The 10,594-nt window shown below is 38.2% G+C and overlaps 1 pseudogene; it reads right to left on the reverse strand.

The window, feature by feature from the left end:
* Positions 1-8,671: 8,671 nt before the first annotated feature.
* LOC102499998 (E3 ubiquitin-protein ligase XIAP pseudogene) lies at positions 8,672-10,201 on the reverse strand (annotated as a pseudogene).
* Positions 10,202-10,594: the final 393 nt, after the last annotated feature.

Raw genomic sequence — 10,594 nt, forward strand, 5'->3', positions numbered from 1 at the left:
GTCTTCTCTTATTATATGCAACAACAGTGAACTGTTTCTTGATCGGATTGTGACATGCAATGAAAAGTGGACTTTATATGACAGTCAGCAATAACCAGCTCAGTGGTTGGACTGAGAAGAAGCTCCAAAGCACTTCCCTCATTACACCAGAATGAGGCCATGGTACCTGTGTGCTGCTGGTTTAATATACTACAGTTTTCTGGGTCCTGGGGGGAAAGCATTACATCTGAGAAGTATACTCAGCAAATTGATGAGATGCACCCAAAACTGCAGTGCCTGCAGCTGGCATCAGTCACCAGAAAGGCCCAGGTTCTTTTCCATGACAACACTTGACTGCACATCACAGAACCAACACTTCAGAGGTTGAACGAATTGGGCTTCAAAGTTTTGCATCATCCACCATATTCACCTGACCTCAAGCCAACTGACTACCATTTCTTCAGGTATCTTGTCAACTTTATAGAGAGAAAATACTTCCACAACCAGCAGGATGCAGAAAAAGCTTTCCAAGAGTTTGTCTCAAAGCACAGATTTTTACAATACAAGCATGAACAAATTTATTTCTCGCCTGCCAAAACGTGATGATTGTAATGATTCTTAATTTGATCAATAAAGATGTAGTTGAGCCTAAAAAAATTCTTTTTGGTAAGGGCATAAAGCACTCTATAATTCAGCTCTATTAATTTTAAATTTATTAGCAGTGTGGTACTAGCAACTATTCGAATATATAGTGAAGAATACAATGTAGTGAACAAAAAAATCAATTCAGTAAAAGTATATGCCACAGGGCTGGCAGATGGCGTGGTGGTTAAGGTGCTAGACTCCCACATGGCTGATGACGGTTTGAATCCTGGACTGGGGATTGCTTTCTCACTTTCTCTTTCTCTCTCTCTCTGGTCAAATTAAATAATAATAATAATGATAGATAAAATAAAATAAATAATTCTTAAAAAAATATATGCCCAAGGACCAGCAGATGGCATAATGGTTACATTGTTGAACTCACACATAGTCAATCACGGTTTGCGTCCTGGACCTGGTGGCTTAAAATTCACACCAGGCACTAAGTGTGTATGACCAAAATCCCAAGAGGAGAATGAAGGAGAAGGGATTGCAGCATGGCCCTCTCCCTGGAGCGATCATTTCTTGCTTTCTGTCTCTCTGTCCCTCCAGCAAGTGCACGCACCCTATAGCAAAAAATTTCTCTCTCTCTCTCTCTCTCTCTCTATATATATATATATATATGACTGGACCACATGACACTATGGTGCCATTAGAGTCTTAGGGTTTTGAATTAAATGTATGTGCTACTTTTGGATAAAAACTGAAAACAGCCTTTCACATGTAGCATCAGTAGAGTGTGACACTATGTTAACTACATCATGCCGTGTCATATTCACTGTTCTGTGTCGAACTTTCAGTAAATCTGATTGTTACATCTATATCAAATGTCATGTATGATTGATTAGTCCCACCTACTAGTTCATTCAAAGCATGACTGCTCAATAACAGATTTATTTCTTGTTAAATAACTTATTTTTCTTTCCTTTAAGATTTTTCTAAAAAGGACTACAGTGATGCTGAGGAAAAAACTTGCAAGGCAAATGCATTAATGATTTAGGTGGAATAAAATATTAAAATTATTAATGTTTCCCAAGTAATTACTTAAAACCTTATATAAGAATTTATATATTGGGACCAGCAGATGGCATAATGGTTATGTTGCTGGACTCCCACGTAGTTGATCATGGTTCGAGTTCTGGACCCAGTGGCTTAAAACTCATGCTGGGTATATGTGTGTGTGTGTGTGTGTGTGTGTGTGTGTGCCCAAAATCCTGAGAGGAGAATGGAGGAGAAGGGATTGCAGCGTGGCCATCCCCCCGGGGGGTGTTTTCTTGGTTTCTGTCTCTCTGTTTTCTCTGTTTCTCTAGTGAGTGCACTCACCCTATAACAAAAATCTCTCTTTAAAAAAAAAGAATTTATGTGTTAGGTCACAGGAGAGATTATAATACTGTGTATTCTTTCAACAACCACGTTTTGAATGACTGCTGAGAATTCAGTGATGGTCAAGGTCCCAGTTGTTTTGGAAACTGCGTTGTGTAGTTCTATGAGTAAATAAGAAAAATAAAGATTACAATGAGTGTGAAATTTAGTAGTGTGCTTAGAGAAGACATGAGACATTGTCTGGGAAGGGAATCCGAATCTCTTTGAGAAAACCTAACTTAAGCAACAACACTAGGGTTAGCAAACTACTTTTGTAAAAGGCCATAATAGCAAATATTTTAGGCTGTGGGTCATGTATAGTTTCTGTTGCACATTATTATTTATTTATTTATTTATTCTTTTAGAGAGATTTTTGCTATAGGGTGCATGCCCTCACTGGAGGAACAGAGAGACATATAGACAGAAAGTGAGAAATCACCCCCTGGGGGGATGGCCACACCACAGTCCCTTCTCCTCCATTCTTCTCTTGGGATTTTGGGTATGCACGCTCACGTGCCCAGCCTGAGTTTGAAGCCACTGGGTCTGGGACTTGAACCATGTTCGACTATATGGGAGTCCAGCAATGTAACCATTACACAATCTGCTGGTCCCTGTTACACATTTTTCTTTGTTTTATAGCCCTTTAAAAGGTGTCTTAGTCTGCTATTGTGTTGCTTACAGAAATACTTGAGACTGAGTGATTTATATAAGTTTACTTGGCTTGTGATTCTGGTATTTGGTAATTTCAAAGGCATGAATTCAGCTGGCATCACAGCATGGGGAGCAGAAGCAGACAGGATGGAAGGTATGTGCAGACAGAGAACTAAGGTTAGCAGTCTTCCTTAATGTAACAACACTTTAAGGAGAGCTAGCTTTCTCTCATGAGAAGTAGAACTCACTCAGTCTCACCTTAATTCATTCATGAGGGTCGTGTCTCCATGATCCAATCACCACCTACTAAGCCTCACCTCAAAAATTTCACCATCTTCCAATGACACTAGGGGCCAAATTCTAAAACATGAACCTGTGGGGGACAAAGCATTATCCAAATCGTAGCAAAAAAATGAAAACCATTCTTAACTTGGGGCTGAACAAAAAGAGGCCAGCAAGTGGGATTTGGATTAAGTAGGATAATTAAGTTGTAAAGTATCATTGCAGAAGAACTTTAATTGTTATGCTGGAAAATTTCTTATATTATCAAGATATAACTCAAAATATAACAATTAGAATTGAACCCTCAAACCCTCAGATCTCACTTTGAATTCTAGCAGATGGCTCCCTAAATCTAAAAAAAGAAAAAAAAAATCACATCTCAATAAGAATTATGCAAATTAAAAACTTAAATAAATGCTCAAGCTGTATCCAGTAAAAGTCCACTCATGCGAAATACCATATATTCATGTATTAGGCATAATGAATGCTTTATGCCAGTTGTATCCCCAATGAATATTCTAGCTAATCAAATCAACCTCTTGCTAAATTCTTCATTACAAACAAGTAGTTAATAATGGCTACACATGCGAACCATTTATGCTTTAGGAAATAATGAAACCTTTCCTACCTCTGGAAATTCTCATGTAATTAGTCTGCAATGTCACTTGTACATATATATATATATTTAAATTACAGTGAAAACGTATAAAATTTGCTATTAGTGATATTTAGTACATTCACATTGTGCAATCACCATTTCTATCTCATTCCAGAACATTTTCATCACTCCAAAAGAAAATTCTGTATTCATTAATCCATCATGTCCTACTCCATTCTTCTCCTTTGCTAATGTATAGAAATACAACGACCTTTTTAATGTTGCTGTGTCATGAAAATGTTGGCTTTATTAGTTCAATTGTGTGTATTTTTGAGAATTTTTAATCTCTAAGGTAAATTATCAGTGAGTAGAGACAGTTTGGCTTTTCCTTTTGGATGCCTTTTATTTCTTTTTCTTGCCTAATTGCTCTGGCTAGAACTTCCAGTACAATTATTTATTTCTTTTTTTTTGAGAGGTTTTTGCTATAGGGCGCGTGTGCTCGCCAGACAGACAGAGAGAGACATAGAGACAGAAAGCGAGAAATCACGCCCCAGAGGGGATGGTCATGCCGCAATCCCTTCTCTTCCATTCTCCTCTCGGGATCTTGGGCACACACGCACATGTGCACGGTGTGAGTTTTAAGCCACCGGGTCCGGGACATGAACCGCGGTCGACTACGTAGGAGTCCAGCGACATAGCCATTACGCTAACTGCTGGTTCCCATCCAGTACAATTCTGAATAACAGCAGTTATAGTGAAAGTGGACATCTTTGTATTGTTTCTGATTTTATGGGAAAGTTTTTAAGTTTTCCTGAATGAGTATAATGTTAGCTGTGGGTTTTTCATAAATTTCCTTTGTCACATGGAAGAAGTTCTCTCCTATTCTTGATTTCTGAGTGTTATAATCCTGAAATATTTGTCAAATATATATATTTTTTCTGTCTCAGTTGAGACACTTAGGTGCAATTTTTTCCCCCATTCTATTAATGTATATTACTGACTTTCATATATTGAATCACTCTTAAATTTGTAGAATAAATCTCAGTTAGACATATATATAATTCTTTTAATATGCTGTTAGATTTGGTTTGCTAGTTTTTGTTGAGGATTTTTGTTCTTAGATTCATAAGGAATATTGTTCTATAGTTTTCTTTTGGCATCTTTGTCTAACTTTGCTGTCAGAATAATGCTTTATTGAAGGAATTGGGAATTTTCCCCTCCTCTTTGGTTTTTGGAGCTTGAGAAAGATTGGTGCTAATTATTTAAATATTTGGTACAATTTATCTATAAAGCCATCTGTTTCTGGACTTCTATTTGTTTTGAGGTTTGTGCTAAGTCTCTACTTTTTAGAGGTCTGTTGAGATATTTTACTCTCCTTCAGCCTTTTTTTATTCAAAGCAGGTTCTTTTAAAATTTTATTTATTTATTAATTTTTTCTATTTGTTTTTGTTTGGCTTTAGGGTGTGTGTGCTTGCCAGAGAGAGAGAGGGAGGGAAGGATAGAGACAGCGAGAGGAAAAGGGAAAATCACACCCCCAGGGGGGATGACTATATAATCCATTCTCCTCCTGGGATCCTGGGAACTCATGCACATGCACCCAGTGTGATTTTGAAGCTATTGGATCTGGAGTCAAATCACAGTTGGCCATGTTGGAGTTCAGCGATGTAACTGCTACGCTACCTGCTGGCCCCAGTAATTTGTATGTTCCTAGGAATCTGTTCACTCCATCTATGTTATCTAATTTGTTGCTTAACAATTGTTGATAGTTTTCTCTTGTAATAATTTTTTTCTGTAAGTTAGGCTTCCATTTTCATTTCTGATTTTAGTTATATATATCTTCTCTTTTTCATTTTTCTCATTAAGTCTCCCTAAAGGTTAAGTCAATTCTGTTAATCTTTCTAAAGAACCAACTTTGGTTCCATTTATTCTATTTTGTTTATCTCTATTTTAGTCTTTTATTATTTCCTTTCTTTAGCTAGCTTTGAGTTTAGTTTGCTCTTCTTTTTCTAGTTCCTTAAGGCCTAAAGCTGTGTTGTTGATTTGAGATCTTTTTTCTTTGGGCATGAAGGTTTTAAAAGTTTCCTAGGTGATTCTAACATTAAAAGCTGGGGTTTAAAAGATGGTTTTCTTTACGTACCTTGGATGCACTTTAGAAACCCTAAGAATAGTTATGAACTTTAATTGAAAGTATCATTAGATACTTATGATTTATTTTATTTTATTTTATTACTTTTTCTTTTTTTTGAGAGTTTATTTATTTATTTATTTATTTTTTGCTACAGGGCACGTGTGCTCGCCAGACACAGACAGACAGAGAGACAGAAAGCAAGAAATCACCCCCCAGGGGGGATGGCCACGCTGCAATCCCTTCTTCTCCATTCTGCTCCTGGGATCTTGGGCATGCACGCATAAGCGCCTGGCGTGAGTTTAAGCCACTGGGTCCGGGACTTGAAATGTGGTCGACTACATGGGAGTCCAGCGACATAGCCATTACGCTAACTGCTGGTCCCGATATATTTTATTTTTAAAAAGTGTATTTTTTGTTGGGCTGATCCCATGACCTGGTGGTTAGGAGAGCTGATCCCACATGGCCAAACAGTTCAAATCTTTGCCCCAGTAACTTGAAAAGCATGCTGGGCAAATGCGCATCTATGCCTCACTCAAACCCCAATGGAATGGAGAGATAGAAGGGATTGCTACGTGACCACTCCTTATTCAGGAGTACTTCCTCTCTCTCCTTCTCTCACTTTCTCCCACTGGTGAGTGGCTATGTCCTCTGGCTAAAAAAAAAAAAAAAAATGTGTTTTCTCATTAATGTGGTAGCAATGAGTACTCTTAGCACCCAGAGATAGTTCTAAATTATGTATTTCCACTACATGGAAACAAAAACCTTGGATAAATGGCTAGTTTCAGGACTGATGTATGCGTCTACAAGACATCCTACTGTATCTCAAAGCTTGAGAGTGATTAAAGACTACACTGAGGTTGAGACAAAAGGACTCAGGAACCAATTTGAAGAAGGTTTCACTGAATTGGGATATTTTGGGATATTTATTATTATAAATGCAAGGTTATTATGTTTGAACTCATAATTTCATAATGACACAAACAAAATAAACTCATTTGTTATCTGGAGGATCCTAAGAAATAGTCTTTATTTCTAATATCTTACTTAAGAAATTAAGAATCAGATATTTATTCTGCCCTTCTTGTATGAATTCCCTCTCTAGATCACCAGTTGGTTGACAGAAGGAAGTTTTTCTTGTAGGAATTCTCAGTTCTAATTAAAGAAAGAAGGTTAAAAACATAATATCAGCTTTTGCAACTCCTAGTGACTTAAAGCATTGTTAACAGCTGCTGATATCACAGAGGAACCCCCAAACATTATGTACACCTATGAAAACTCTAGATGATAATAATTTTGAATTAATAAATAAACAAAAACTGAACATAAATCTCTAGGTCACTGACAAATTTCCAGAAAATACTGTGGATAGACAAATATGCCGAGTCACCCCATAACCTAGTTCTTAAGAGCTGGATATCAGATGGTCAAACATGGTTTAAATTCCAGCCTTAGAGGCTTAAAAAAACATGTGAGACACATATGTGTGTGTGCGCTCCAAATCTCAACAGAACGGAGAAACTGCAGGAGAAGGGATTGCAGTGTGGCCGTGCCCCATTGGGGAGTGTTCTCCCTCATTCTTTCTTTCTCTCTCTGGAGAGTGCACTTGCCCTCTGAAAGTTTTGGAAATTTCTCATTTAAATTTGCAAAGCCTTATATGAATATTACTTGGTGTAATAATCAACAGAAGTTAGGAGAACATAACAAGACTCATGCTCTTAAAAAATACAATAAAAATAGATTTTTTTTTAACAGTTTTACTCAAACCACTCTCTGTAGTGTAATGCCACACTCTAGGATAGGTACTATCATGTGAATGGTGTAATGTGAATTCTGGGTGTTAATGAAGGTGTTTTGTTTTGCCATAGGGTGCATGCACTTGCCAGAGAGACAGAGAGAGAGGGAACGTGAAAAATCAACCAGTAGGGAGGAAGGCCATGCTGCAATTCCTTCTCCATTCTCCTCAGGATTTGGGGCATTCATGCAGGAGCACCTGGAATGTTTTTCAAGCCACCAAGTCAAGGACTTGAACTGCAGAGTTGGCCATGTGGGATCCAGCACCTTAACCCTTTTGCCACCTGCTGGCCCAAATGAAACATTTCTAAGCTTCCACCTTTTTTTTTTTTTTTTTAAGACGTACATATTGGGACCAGCAATTAGCGTAATGGCTAGGTCACTAGACTCCCATGCGGCCAACCATGGTTCGAGTCCCGGACCCGGTGACTTAAACTCATGCCGGGTGCATGTGCCTACATGCCCAAAATCCTGAGAGAATAATGGAGAAGAAGGGATTGCGGTGTGGCCATCCCCTTGGGGAGTGATTTCTTGCTTTCTGTCTCTCTGTCTCTGTCTTTCTGGCTAGCGCACGCACCCTATAGCAAAAGCCTCTCCAAAACAACAAAAATAGATTAAATGTCACATGGCTTTTCACTGTCATTTCTGTGTATGATTGGCCATTTCCAAATATAATTTTCATATGTATGCAATATTAAAAAAAGAAAATGTATACTTGTTTTAAATCATTCATAAAAGTATTTGTTTATAATTTTAAAAGAAAATTGGAGAGAATCCTAAAACACACAGACAAACATCTAAAAATAATCTATATTTACTAGTGTGGAACATTTCATTCCTTTTTTTCACACAAAACAAATTATGTGGTTGGGGAGATTAACTCTAAACTACATTTATACAGAATGCTCTATTTATTAAATTTTTGTGAAATGAATGAAAAATCCAAATGATTAATTTGCTTACACTTACAATGGAGTGTGCTAAAAATGTATATTGTGACCAGTTAAAATGCTTGTTAGTCTAGGTTTCAATTTTAAAAATATGAGATAAACAATACAGCCAATACACTGAAAAATCCAGAAATTGAAACTTTATAATACCAAATAAAACACTGCCATTTACATTCTATCCTATTTGGTAGCAAAAGTTAATGCAATTCAATGCTGATTACTTAAATTCAGTTCAAGTTAACAGTTTCAATCAGGATAATAACATGACATGCCAACTAAAGAGCTAGATTAATACATAAAAATTTTTTGCATGAATGTGATGACTGCGTAGCACATGGGACATTTGTCAACTTCTTCAGCACACTGTTTACAAGTGACCAGATGTCCACAAGGAATAAAAACTATGGCAATATTTCTATCCATACAGATTTTGCAAAGTTTCTCCTCTTGTAGGCTCCTTAACTGCTCTTCAATAGTATTCTCTTTCTGCAATGAAGTCTGACTTGATTCATCTTGTGTACTGTCTTTCTGGGCACTAACTAGGTCTGCCACCAGAACCTCCAGTGATTTATAGTTACTACCAGATGACTGAGTTTTTTCCTCCATTATTTTCTTAATGTCCCTAAAACAGAATCCCATTTGCATAGCTTCTTGTACCATCAGACTTTTAAAGGTGGTATCATCATTTATTTCAGTTAGTGATGTTTTTTGAGCAGTTCCTACCAAAGACTCCTCAAGTGAATGGGTTAAATGAATATTGTTTATATATTCTTGTCCCTTCTCTTCTAGCAGATATTTACACCCTGGATACCACTTAGCATGTTGTTCCCAAGGGTCTTCACTGGGCTTCCAATCAGCTAGCCCTCCTCCACAGTGAAAGCACTTTACTTTATCACCTTCACCTAAAGCATAAAATCCAGCTCTGGCAAGCTGCTCCTTATTAACTGGGTATATCCACATCCCAAAAGTAATGATCCGTGCTTCATAATCTGCCATGGCTGAATTTATTGGAGGATTTGTTAAATCTGGGAAATTCCTATTAGAACTCACAACGTCAGATTCACGTTCAATATTAATGTCCTGGCCCCAGACAAAGAAGCAATTAGGAAAATGGCGCCTGTGTTCTGACCAAGCTCGATCACAGGGTTCCCAGTTTTTCAGTTTTCCACCACAACAGAAGCACTGCACTTGATCATCAATACCAGTGTAGTAGAGTCCAGCACGAGCTAGCTCTCTTGGGGTTAAGTGGGCATAGTCTGGCCAGTTCTGAAATGACTTTAATCTAGCTTCTTCACTGCACATGGCCGGGTGTCTTGGATGTGTGGTGTCTGATATATCTACGACCTGCTTAGTTCTCAAAAGATAGTCTGCGGGAGTCCCTGAGGGCTTGACTAATGCCACATGATTTCGGTTTTCCAGGTAGTTTTCAACTTTGTACTCTCCATTTTGGACACTAGGATTTGTAGGTTGTGAGGCATTGTTTTCCAAATAAAAGCTGTTGATAAACCTGCAATTTGGGGATACTTTCCTGTGTCTTTCAACTGCTGAGTCTCCACGTTGCCATTCCTTTACTGCTGCATGACAACTAAAGCACCGAACGGCATCTCCTTCCCCAGTGTAAAGGAAACCTGCTCCTGCCAGTGTAGATGCTGAGGCAGGACTACTACTTGGAAAATTAGCGAAAGTTTTTAATCTATTCATCTCTTCTGCAAATTCTTCGTCTTTACCGATGTCCACAGGTAAACAGGTTTTAGATACTTCAAAGCTGTTAAAAGTCATCTTCTCTTGAAAATAGGACATGTCCGTTGTTCTGCGCCGGGAGAATCGGCTCTAACCGCCTCGCGGCAATCCGAAGATTCTAGAGTAGTGACGCTCTGAGTCTCAGCCTAGAAATGCCAACTCAGCTCTCTGGTAGGGTCCCCAGTACTCTGACCGGTGGTCCCTTGATTAGCCCCACAACCGGGCAGAAAAAACGAAGCCCTCTTTGCTTCACCAACCTCTGACTTCTTGACTGGAAAGCAGTTAGTCTGTGGTAGGCCGTGTTTTAAAATATTGTTTTTCATTAGACATGATCTCTGTGTATCACAATCTTCCTGTATCAGCCTCTTGAGCATCTTGAGCATCTGGTCATGCCATTGTTTTTATTTTGATTTTTTGAAGACGTTTTTGCCTTAGGGCATTTGCACATGCTGGAGAGAGAGAGAGAGAGAG

This window comes from Tupaia chinensis, unplaced genomic scaffold (assembly GCF_000334495.1).
Source record: "Tupaia chinensis unplaced genomic scaffold, TupChi_1.0 Scaffold000225_1, whole genome shotgun sequence".
Taxonomy (NCBI): domain Eukaryota; kingdom Metazoa; phylum Chordata; class Mammalia; order Scandentia; family Tupaiidae; genus Tupaia; species Tupaia belangeri.